This window comes from Curcuma longa, chromosome 6 (assembly GCF_044706935.1).
Source record: "Curcuma longa cultivar G26 ecotype Majalengka, Jawa Barat chromosome 6, ITB_CL_G26_1.1, whole genome shotgun sequence".
In the NCBI taxonomy this organism is placed as follows: domain Eukaryota; kingdom Viridiplantae; phylum Streptophyta; class Magnoliopsida; order Zingiberales; family Zingiberaceae; genus Curcuma; species Curcuma longa.
The window spans coordinates 2,703,741-2,716,395 of record NC_133866.1 but is presented as its reverse complement, the minus strand read 5'-3'; the positions used below and the strand labels follow the sequence as shown (position 1 = coordinate 2,716,395).

Below are 12,655 nucleotides of genomic sequence, written 5' to 3'. Positions count from 1 at the left end.
GTTCATTGGAAAACAAAGTAAGATCTCTATCTATATCGATAAATTCTTCTAATCTATGATTGGAAGTACTGTTTCTTTGGGTTATAATTGTATCCAACCAAGAAGTAGTGTTTGTTTCATTTCTTCTTAATGTTTGAGACAATCCGGTAAAAGTCTCCGTTTGAGTTCTGGTTAGATTCATTTGGCTTGTGTAGGTGTGTAGGTCAGAAAGGAATAAGTTTTAGGTCACCTTCTGGGAATGATATTTCTGATACTTAACTTAAATCCTTAGTTAAGTTGTCTATGCTCTCTCTCCACTCAGTGGTTTGGTTTGTTTTCTGTATTTGAGTTTCTATTACCAAGATCTTGTTTTCAAGTAGGGTTAACCTATGATGGAGTGAAGTTAATAGGGCTATTATGGTGTTGTTTTGTTGGGTATGGACTTGATCACTTTTCTCCTGTAAGTCTATAGTATAATATCCGTCTTCTTTGATTTTGGAATATTGTTGTGTATAGTTGAGGGCTTCTTCATAATATGTATTTTCAAATTGTAATTTGTTCATTTATACTTGATTTCTTCAAGTATAGCATGAAGGGCTTTAAGTTTTTCTTCGACCTGGATTTTATTTGTATTCAATACTTCTTTGACTTGAATTACTAAGTCTTTTGATTGGAGTTCAAAATTTCTAAGTTTGTTTTCTTCAATAAGTTTTGACAAGGTTAGCATATCCTTTTTCTTAGGAATACTGACCAGATTAAGTTGACTGAATCGTCTATTTAAAGCATCTTGCGAGTCTTTAAGATAGTCTAAGTTTCTTCGAATATCACTTAATATTTGGTTTTGTTGTGTTAAGGTCTAACTATGTTGTTCTAACATTCGGTCAGTCAATTTTTGTTGGACTTCTAACGTTTTTCCTATACTGATAAAGAGATCTGTTATTGTATTTAACTGAGGTGCCTTAGTATGTAAACAATGAGTATGCGTTCTTGTTCGAAGGTAACAAACGTGCTTGTACTGATCGAGAGTCAGTATTTGTCGAGAAGGGTATAGTGGTAAGTCTAAATATGTTAAGTGTTCAGGAAGAGGGTTCGATGAGGAAGTTATTCTTCATCATGTTGGTCCTAGGTCTTTTGGGCTCTGATACCAATTTTTAGGGGTTTTGGGATTTTTGACGGTAGATTTAGGTCATGTGAGAGGATACCCTCTTTATCTCTCCGCTAGTTAGTGCTCTTTCCAATGAGCCTCACCTGTGAAGGATGTAAACTTTGGCCCGACCTGCGGTTTGGTCTTATGATGACTTTTTCCTTTTTGCCTTACGGAGCCAACACATGTTTTACAAGTTTTCCTTGACAGTTATCTTTCTCCCGTTACGAGGCGCTAATGAGCCTCACCTGTGAAGGATGTAAACATTGGCTCGACCCGCGGTTAGGTCTTATGATGACTTTTTTCATTTTTGCCTTACAGAGCCAGCACAGGTCTTACAAGTTTTCCTTGATAGTTATCTTTCTCTCGTTACGAGGCGTGGATAAGGACTGAGGAACAGAGAAGGAAAGAAGAGAAAAACAAACAAAAGGCAAAGCCTTCTCTGACCTCGAAAAGTTTTTATGCTTCCGTACTAATCATAGATTATTGCTGAAAGCATATACAATGACTAAGAAATTACAAACAACTAGGAATTGAAACTAAACAACTAGGAATTGAAACTAGGAAATTACAAACAAGGAAGAGACTTGCAAAATGAACTAGGAAATTACAGCTTGCACACTTCTTCACACTTGCACACTACACCTGCTTAGTGCTTCTTTGATGCTTCATTTACACACACTAGGGCTCCTTATATAGATATAGAACATGGGGAGAGAGTCCGGAAACTAAGAAGATAAGAAGGAATTTCTGGTACTGCTAGATGAGTCATCAACTTTTTGAGTGCTAGCTAAGTCATCCTAGATGAGAAGAAATCTCGGATAATGCTGGATGAGTCATTAACTTTTTGAGTGATGGCTGAGTCACCAATTTGCATAGGCACCTTGTAGGGCCCAGTTAGCCATCGAGCATATTAGTGAGGTTGACATCTTCTATAGAGGTGTCAGATGGAGGTGTTTTAGGTAGTGAAGCCATCGGTCTTTGTTTGCTAGTAGCCTGCCATTCGTCGCTTTTCTTCTGGTACCATTCCTATAGGCTTGGATACAGAGTTATACATTTGAAGGGAAGAAAAATAGTACCCATTTCTTTAGGCCAATATATTTTTTCTATATGAGTTTCTCCGACTAAAAGGAACTCATGGGGGTCATAATAGGTGTCCCATAACCATGAGCTTCCTTGAATTGAGGCTCGCCAATGTTTTAACTGTTCTTCTATGGATGTACTAGCTAGCCATTCTTTGTCTGAATCAGAGAATGTTTCAGCAAAAGTTTCACAGCGGCCATTAACTTCATTAATATCCATTCGGATGAGATGTCGGGCTGGTTCAATTATACTGGCTATCCATTCTGGAGGAGAGCTCTCAAAGTGACAGATAACAAAGGATTCCATTTCCAAGGCTTGTTTTATAATAGAACCAAGTTTATATGGGAATAATTGAGTAGACTCAATAGTTGTCACCTAAAGTCTGTTGAGAAGTCCATAATCCATGAGAGGAAAAGGAGTGATGAGTTTGCATCTGAACTTGTGTCGTTCAAATTCTTCAACGTTAATTTCAGCCTTGCGAATTGAATAGATCAGCTGACATCTGCATTCTAGCTGAACAGGATTTGAGCACTGAGGAAATATTTGGATGCATTTCTTTTTATAAGCAAATTCTGCTTCATAGATAATGTGTATTCCCTTGATGTTATTGTTGTGAACTCCTTGAAGCTTTGGAAAGTGGTATCCACAATCAGGTTTCTGATGTAGGCTGTTATGCCCACTAATAGATTTGTCATTGTTTCGACCAGTTTGTCCTTCTCTACTAGTTTTTATTTGCCTTTCTCAGTCTTTGCTTGGTAGCATTTCTAAAGTTTGATAGTTCAAGGGAAGTTGTTTAGGGGCCTCCAAGTGGATGTCTTGGACATCATTCAAAATTATACCATAAGGTGTATGGTATGGAATGTATGATGTAAAAGGTATTGTGCTGCTAGAGTTTTTTGGCCGGTTGATGAGACCATTAGTTTTGAGAGTAGGACTAACGAAGTAATTGGGGCCGCTTCTGGCTCTAACTGCCTCAAGAGCATCTGCTAAGGAATAGAACCCTCTATAGGAAGGGTTTTCCTGTCCCATGATGGCAGTCTTGACTTTGTCCTAAGAAGAATATACTCCTGCTTGTGGACCAGAATAAATTGCATAACAAGAAAACTTTTTCCCCATTGGTTTTTGAATCATGGTTAGAAAATAATTGGAAAGAGCATTAATAACTGCAATCTTATAGTTAGCAGTTCTTGGACTAGTAGGAATATTCCAAATATTGTCAAGTAAGCTTTGTTGGATGACATCCAACTGAGTTCCATTGTGAAAGTGAAATTGTACTTCTATTCGAGCAAACTGCTGAAGTTCCAGATTTCCAAACTTCATAGTTTGTTTTGAAAAAGTTTGTACTTTTCTCTACCTCTCCATAAGTAGAAGTCTTTGTGAGAGTAAAGTAAATTAAGTTAATAGACGAGACAGTGTATCTATTAGGGAATTATTGATTCATTTAATGTGCTTCCAAGTGATTTTGAAACCTTTGTTAATGAGAGTATTAGTAAACTTTAGCCATGTTTTTGTGCTCAGATTCTTTCTCATAGTTTTGGCTTGTTGATCATATTTTACAATAGCTTCACAATCCATTCTAATGATTATTTCTTATTTTCCACAAATGAATAAAGTCTAAATAATATATAACAACTAAGAGTTCATAATCTAATGAAGTAAGGTGCCCTTTTTCCTTAAACTTTCCTGAAGTATACTTACATAAAGATTCAGAAAATTTGGGCTCATATTTTGAGGTTTTTCGAAATAAAGCTCCTCCCTATCCTATGTCACATCCGTCTGTTTCTATGACTAGATTAAGGTTTAAAATATCGAGCCGTGCCAGAGTTTCGGTCCCGGACCGGAACGATACAGTTTCAGTACCGTATCATACCGTACCGCTATAGTTTCAGTATTTTTAAAATATAAAATATATTAATTAAAATAAAAAATTTAATCTAAATATTTAAAAATAAAAAATAAATTTTTTTGATAATTTTATAGGTTTTAATAAAACCTATTTAAATTATCTCGAACTATAACTTTGAACTATAGCTAGGAATTGATTATTAAAATCTAATTAAACCCTAAGTTTTAAAAACAAAAAAGGGAAAAATCGCGGGCACCGCGCGATCGGTATGCGGCCCGCCACAAAGCGTCGTCGAGCCCCGACGGCGTCACCGCGCAGGTGGGGCCTCCGGCGGCGTTGCTGGTCGCGGGTGGGGCCTCCGGCGGTGTCGCCGAGGCCGTGCGACGCCTCCGGAGGTGTTGCCAAGCTCGGGCGACGCCTCCGGAGGCGTTCCTCGGTCGGAATTCCTGTGCCGGTGCTGTGCCGGTGCTAGTGCCTCGGCGGAACAAATTTTTTTCGTCCGTATCGCCCGTTATGACACGAAATTTCAATCCTTGGACTGGATAGTCCTCATTTAGAGGTAATGTAAGGATTGGTAATTTAGGAACCATAGTTTTAATTTGCTTGATAAGTTCGATATCTTGTTGATTAAAGAATTTCTGTCCTGTTTCTGATGTCTTGGTATATAAAGGACCACTTTGTTTTCCTATATCTTTAAGATAGGGTCTAGCATAGTTTAATAATCTTAAAAAGGATCTAAGTGTTTTAATGCCTTCTATTTTATCAAGGAAGGCCAATATTTTGGAAGTAATGTGTGGTTGAAGTGAGATTTTTTCTTGGCCAATTTCTCCTCCTAAGAATTCTCTGTGTTTGGTGACTATTTTCATTTTCTTTTGAGACACTATTAAGTCGTGTTTTTCAAATAGAGTAAAAATCGTGTAAATGAGTATAGTGTTCATCTTTTGTTTTGGAAAAGTCTAATACATTATCAATATAGACATAGGTGAATATGGAAATACTCCTAAAGATGTCATTCATCTTTCTTTGAAATACTTGAGGTGCTATCTTAAGTCCAATCGACATAATTAACCATTCAAAGTGTCCTTCAAGACAAGAGAAAGTTGTCCATTTGATAGAATCAAGATGCATTTTTATTTGTCAAAAATCTGATTGCATGTCAAATTTAGAGTACCATTGTGAATTTTGTATTTGATTAAGGAGTTGATCTTTATCTGGTATTTTATAGCCGTTTTCATGATAGTTGTCATTTAAACGTTTATAATTAAAGACCATTTTGAATTGTTCATGTTTTTGTTCTGTTCCTTTATTAACTATGAACGTTGGACTTCTATGTCGAGATGAAGATTGTTGTATGACTCCAAGATTGATCAAAACTAGTTAATGTGCATAGTACATTCTGCTGCTTACCAATTAGTGTATTTTAAATCTTGTGCCTCAATTGACAACTAACTAGGCCCTACAAGGTGCCTGTACAAATTGGTGACTCAGCCAACACTTAGAAAGCTAATGACTCATCCAACATTATTCGAGATTCCTTCTTATCCAGGATGACTCAGCCAACACTCAAAAGACTGATGACTCGTCTAGCAGTACCATAGATTCCTTCTTATCTTCTTAGCTTTCGGACTCTCTCCCCATGTTCTCTATCTATATAAGGACCCCTAGTGTGTGTAAATGAAGCATCGAAGAAGCAGTAAGTGTAGCGTGCAAGTGTGAAGTGTGCAAGCTATAATTTCCTAGTTCGTTTTGTAAGTCTCTTCCTTGTTTGTAATTTCCTAGTTTCAATTTCTAGTTGTTTGTAATTATGCTTTTAACAATAATTTATGATTAGTATGGAAGCGTAAAAACTTTTCTAGGTTAGAGAAGGCCATGCATTTTGTTTGTTTTTCCCTTCTTTTCTTCTCTATTCCTCAATCCTTATCCACATCTCTTAATCGGAGAAATGTAAATGTCAAAGAAAACTTATAAGACTTGTGCTGGCTCCGTAAGGCAAAAAGGCAAAAGCCGTCGTAAGACTTAACTGCAGGCTAAGGCAAAGTTTACATCCTTCATAGGTGAGGCTCACTAGAAAGAGAAGTAACCAGTGGAGAGAAAGAGAGTATCCTCTCACATACCCTAGATCTACCATAAAAATCCCAATAAAAAATCCTAAAATCTCTAAAAATTGGTATCAGAGCCCAAAAGACCTAGGACTAACATGATGAAGAATGACTTCCTCATCAAACCCTCTTCCTGAACACTTAACATATTTAGACTTACCACTATACCCCTCTCGACAAATGCTGACTCTTGATCAGTACAAGCACGTTTGTTACCTTAGAACAAGAACACATACTCATTGTTTACATACTAAGACACCTCAGCTAAATACAATAACAGATCTCTTTATCATTATAGAAAAAATGTTAGAAGACTAACAAAGATTGACTGATCGAACGTTAGAACAACATAGTTAGACCTTAATACAAATAAAACCCAGGTTGAAGAAAAACTTAAAGCCCTTCATGTTATACTTGAAGAAATCAGGTATAAATGAACAAATTACAATTTGAAAATACATATTACAAAAAAGCCCTCAACTATACACAACAATATTTCAAAATCAAAGAAGACGGATATTATACTGTAGACTTACCCAGGGAAAGTGATCAAGTCTGAATAATCTAGTAGTAGTTCGGATGAACCAGAAGTAAAGTTTAAAATTTTGAACCGTGTCGAAGTTTCGATTTATAACCAGAATGATATAGTTTTGGTATCGTATCATGCCATATTTGTATGGTTTTGATATTTTTTAAAATATAAATATATTAATTGAAAAATATCATTATTAATATTTGATTATTATATATATTTATTATTGAGTTATCATTAAGATATTGATAGTTAAGTTCAAATTTTAATATTATCTCGTAAAATATTAAATACTTATTAAGTAAAAGTTAATTTAGGATCAGTTAAAAACCACCAAGTAAATAGATCAAGTAGATTTAAATTAAATTTATATTTTTTAATCAATTTAAAATTATACTAAATATATATAATAATTTATTTTATAGTTGTATATTTATAAGGTTTAAATTTTTGTTATTTATTTATTTTTTTAACAATTTATTTTTTCCATCTTAAAGAGCTTGTTTTCTCTTTGTAGATTGTTGTGAGAAGCAGGGATAGATATGTCTTTTCTCTTATGATCTTAGGGTTATATTGGCTATATAAACCCTGTACATGTTTTCTTTTAGTAATTAAGACAGTTTTAACATGGTATCAGAGCCTCCAAAACCCTAATTTTTTTCCTCTTTCATGTCATGCCGCCGCCGCAACCACTCTTCTCTCTGCTTTCTCTGATCGACACTGCGACGGGACCACAACCGCGAGTGTCCTGAACCCTAGCGGCGGCGCGTCGCTACCTTCCTCTCCTCGCCATCTCTTGCAGTGTTCCCTCTTCCGCACCACCGTGACGCCGGCGCCAAAGAAATCGCAACCCTCGCGATTTAAAGGAGGATCCTCTTCGAGGGAAAGAGAAGGGCCACGGCGCTGCCTTCTGCCCTAACCGAAGTTTCTCCACTGTGCGGCGCCTCCTCCTCTGCGCGGCACTGGCTCTTCCCCTCGCGATCCCTCTCTCGGACGCCGCCCGAACCAGCACCGCCCGTCGCCCGCTGCCAGAGCCAGCGCCTCCTGCCTTTTCTCCTCTTCCGAAGCGCTGCACGGCCACGTGTGTGACGCCGCCTTCAGTCGCGATCCGGCCGCGTGTAGAGGTTGCCGCCTGCAGATCGCGATTGAGGAAGCTGCCCTCAATTTTTCCCCGGTCGACCTCGCTCTCGCTCCCTCTAGGGTTCCTCGATCACCTCTGCTCGCGCTGCTTTCATCTTGCCGCCTCTCCAGTCGCGACACGCCCGCAACTGCGACGCTGCTTTCATCTTGCCGCCTCTCCAGTCGCGACGCGCCCGCAACCGCGACTCTGCTCTTCATCTACAAGAAGCAGACTTCTTCATCCGCTTCAGTAGCTGCTTCGTTGCCGAACAGAGGGCTTCTGTTTTGGTTCTTTCGGTTTTGGCTTGAGGAATACTCGTCCCTACTTTTGTTGCCGAACAGAGTGCTTCTTTTGTCGGAGAGAAATTTATTGCCGAGTTTTGTTATTTATTTTTTGGGAGCTAATTTGTTACTGTGCATCTTCCTAGTGTCACCTCTTTTGCTTGTTTAAATGGCGGACACCTCTGAAGAAACTTCTGGTATTTCTGCAGATCCTATGGCTTCTTCTGGACAGGTGCAACTGTTTTTTGCAATGCCGGGAACTGGAGGATCCGGTCTTCAGATAATTTCAGAGAAATTAACAGAGACAAATTATGCATTTTGGGCGGTTGCCGTTGAACTTTATGTTGAAGGCCATGATAAACTTGATGTTCTTCATGGTACTAAAGTGAAATCGGATGAAAAGGACCCAAATTTTCATATTTGGAGGCGTGACAATATTCAATTGATGACTTGGATACTCAATTCTATCAATTCTGGCATCAAACAGGTCATTCTTCATAACAAAACAGCTTTTGACATGTGGAAGACTCTTGAGCAAATGTACGGACGCAAGCACGATATGTTGCGTACTTATCAGCTGAGTAGTCAAATTTTTAAACTTAATCAAGGTTCTATGTCTGTCACCAATTATTTTGCTGCTCTGAAGGGGTTGTGGGATGAGTTTGACTATTACAGGATGGAGAATTGGATTTCCACTGAAGATCATCAGAGATATCTAAAGCTTCTAGAAAAGGACAGAATTATTAAGTTTCTAGATGGGCTTCATGTAGAGTTTGAGAGTTTAAAAGGACAAATTCTTAGTTTTGATCCTACTCCCTCTCTAGAACAAGTTTATTACAAAGTTCTCAGTGAGGAGGGCAGGAAAAGGACCATGAGCAAAAGGGTATTTCTGCTACCAGCACTCCAATTGGAGAGACTTATGCTCTTATCAGTTCTACATACAAGTCCAAGCCTGGGGAAACTAAAGGAAGAGGTGATAAATTTTGTCGACACTGCAAAAGGACTAATCATGATTCAGATTTTTGTTGGGAGAAATATCCGGAGAAGAAACCTGACAAATTCAAATATGGTGACAAGAAGGCTCATAGTCGTGCAAATGTTGCTGTCAAGAAATTAGTGGAGGGGGAGACTGCTGGTTCCTCTGTATCTTCTTCTGTGGGGTTGTCCTCTACTGACATTGCTAACCTTCAACACCTTCTCTCGCAGCTTCAGGCTTCATCTTCTACCTCTACCCCTCCATCTCAAGCGCACATAGGTATCCGTGGCTTGGGTTTAAGTGTTGCTGGTTCAAGCTCTTATAGCCCCTGGATCATTGACTTAGGAGCTACAGATCATATGACAAATATTGCTAACTCTTTCATTTCCTACTCTTTGTCCTCTAGGCAAGATAAAGTGACCATTGCAAATGTAACCAAGGCCACTGTTGCTGGCAAAGGTTCTATACAACTGGCAGATCACTTTATCCTATCCTCTGCTCTTCATGTTCCTTCTATTTCTCTTTACTTTCTGTTAGCAGCATTACAAAACAACTTCACTGCTCGGTAACCTTTTTTCCTGATTATTGTGTCTTCCAAGATCTCGAGACCAAGCAAATGATTAGGACTGGCCGTGAAGTAGGAGGTCTTTATTATTATCAGCTTGGAACAGCCTCTGCTCTGAAGACTACAACACGGTGTTTGGAGAATAAACATCAAGACATTCTCTTATCGCATTCCCGGTTGGGACATTTATCCTTCAGGTCTTTGAAAGTTTTATTTCCTAGTCTTTTCTTGTCAATTTCTTTTGAGTCACTTCAGTGTGAAGTCTGTCAGTTATCAAAACATTGTAGAACTCAATTTTCTGAGTCCATAAATAAAAATTCTTCTCCATTTGATCTTGTTCATTCTGATGTGTGGGGGCCCTCTCCTGTGACTTCTTTGGATGACTATCGATACTTTCTCTCTTTTATTGATGATTACATCCATTGTACATGACTTTATTTGATGAAAAGCAGAGAAGTTCCTTGACTCATTCAAACTTTTTGTCAAATGGTAGAAACTCAATTTCATACAAGAGTAAAGACCTTACGTTCTGATAATGCCCGTGAGTACTTTGCTCAGTCTCTAAATTATGAGTTTGTTTTCATATTGCACTTGATGAAGATGATATTGGGAATGACACATGAATTGTCACTTGTCTTGCAACAAAAAGATCAAAATATTGTCCAAGCCATAAGTTTGATTGAAATTGTGAAAGATCAATTTCAAATATTAGGGAAGAAGGATGGTCTACAATTATGGATAAAGTCAATACATTTTGTGAGTTGAATGAGATCCCAGTGTTGGATATGAATGATAATTGTTTGATTAGTGGTCGTAGCAGGCAGAGCGATTCACGATTGCCATTATTATCGTGTGGAGATTTTCTATCAGGTATTATTTCTAAAAATTTTACATTATTATATTCGCTAATAAGATTTTCTTTACTGATTAATTATTATTGTTGCAAATTATAATGTTAGGTTGTTGATTCAGTTATACAAGAGATGAATACTCGCTTTTTCAAAGTTGGCACAGAATTGCTTAGGTGTATGACATGTCTTCATCCAAGAAATTCTTTTTCTGAATGCAATGTTCAGAAACTAGTTCGACTTTGTGATTTATATCCTGAGGATTCTCAACTAATGATTGTATAGTTATTGAACAACAACTTCAGAATTTCATTCATAATATACGACGAGATTCAAATTTTTCTGAAATTAAAGATTTGGGAAGTCTTGCTCAGAAAATGGTTGAAACTCTAAAAAATCAAGCTTATCCATTGGTTTATCGTCTGATTGAGATGACATTAGTTCTACCAGTTGCGACTGCTTCCGTTGAAAGAGTATTTTCTGCAATGAAGACGATAAAGACTGATTTACACAATAGAATGGGAGACGAGTGGATGAATGACAGTCTAGTCGTATACATCGAGAAGGATATCTTTTCAACAATTGAAAATGAGCAAATATTGCAACGTTTTCAAAAGATGAAAAGTCGCAGGATGCAATTGCCTCCTCTTTCTTATCCGAAGACCACAACTCCACAAGGTCCATAGACCACACCCAACACTAATATGCTGTCTTGGTATGTTCTTTTGCTATTCTGTATATGGTTGCTTTTGCTATTCTGTATATGATTGCTTTTGCTATAAGATGTAAATGGTGTATTATATTCACAGGTCCATTTTAGAGGATATCCAGGAGAAGTTTTGATACCTTATGAAGGTGAAGAATATGTGAAATGAAGAAGCTACATTAATTCACTAAAAGATGTATGACTTTTAAGATTTTATATGTTGGCTACTTGACTCCATATTTTCTTTTGCACTTCATATGGTTTTAAAAGTGGTTGTTTAGGTCACAATATGTAGCCGCTTAACCTATTCTGGAACGGAAATAAGGAATTGCACAACATATTGGGTATGTGGATTCCTTTTTAGTGGTTTGATTTGCTGTTATGATGTTTTTGACTTTGTAAGCTGTGTATGTATTTTTTTTATTATATTTCTGATATAAATTGATGGTTTATCAGCCCTATGTCTAAGGGTTTTGATGTGCATTTGGACAGGGACATTATGTATACCTCTTATACCCCCAATTTACTGGGGAGATTCTGTCCGTTTTGATATTAGGTGAGGATAAGAGATAGTTGGCTAAGTGATCTGTATTTTGAGTGATATGTATTTTTGGATTTTCGGATCAGGATCTTTTCCTTCCGCACATTTACTTTTTTTAAAAAAATTATTGATTCCTCTATACTGTACATTGTAAAAAAAAAATTATTAGCCTTCGCCAAAAATTATTTCTGGATCCGCCCCTAAAGACATCAATCTAAACCATCTTGATTATGGCAAGTTAACATGACTCAACCTCATTGAGTCACAAGCCCCACGAGCTTCAACAGGATAAGTCCATGCTTGTCATCTTATGGTCTTCGTATATCTCATGCCATCATTTATCGACAGCCAATGTATCTTTGATCCATTGAGCCACAAGTTAACTAATTCAGCTTGACCTCATGAGTCTTAAGCTCCACAAATTTCATTAGAAAATGGATAAACTTAAATTCTTAGACAAACACATTTGAAATATGACTATTTAGGACACAAGGGCTAATGTCAAGCATAACATAATAAAATCATGTACGAAGGATTATCTAATTAAAAACATTAACACATTAAACTTTTATATATAATATGACTAACATCATGTTGAATGACACTTAATAACATTTTAAACCTTCGTTATTGCACATCTTGCAATCTTTATAAGTGATTCAATTGTATTTTTGTATCATTATACTAGACTTTTACATCAATTGTAACGGAAATGTTTTCACAATAAACGAATTAGTAGCTAATAAATCATTTTTTAATTTAACCTAATTTGGGTTTATTTCATTCCATCGGATTCTAATTTTGGATGCACCTTACCTACAACAAGAGAGGATGAAAAAATTCTCAACTCGGCCCACTTAATGTAAAGGCTCGACCCAAACGCCCATCAATATCCTCTCCCATATTCTAAATAATTATCCAAAACAAACCCAATA

At 37.1% G+C, this 12,655-nt stretch overlaps 1 protein-coding gene and 1 pseudogene across 1 annotated transcript in view; both read left to right on the top strand.

The window, feature by feature from the left end:
* Nucleotides 1-12,655, top strand: part of LOC141830807 (large ribosomal subunit protein uL23) — a 43,621-nt gene that overhangs the window by 28,452 nt on the left and 2,514 nt on the right. The window lies entirely within an intron of this gene.
* LOC141831114 (uncharacterized) lies at nt 8,698-11,348 on the top strand (annotated as a pseudogene).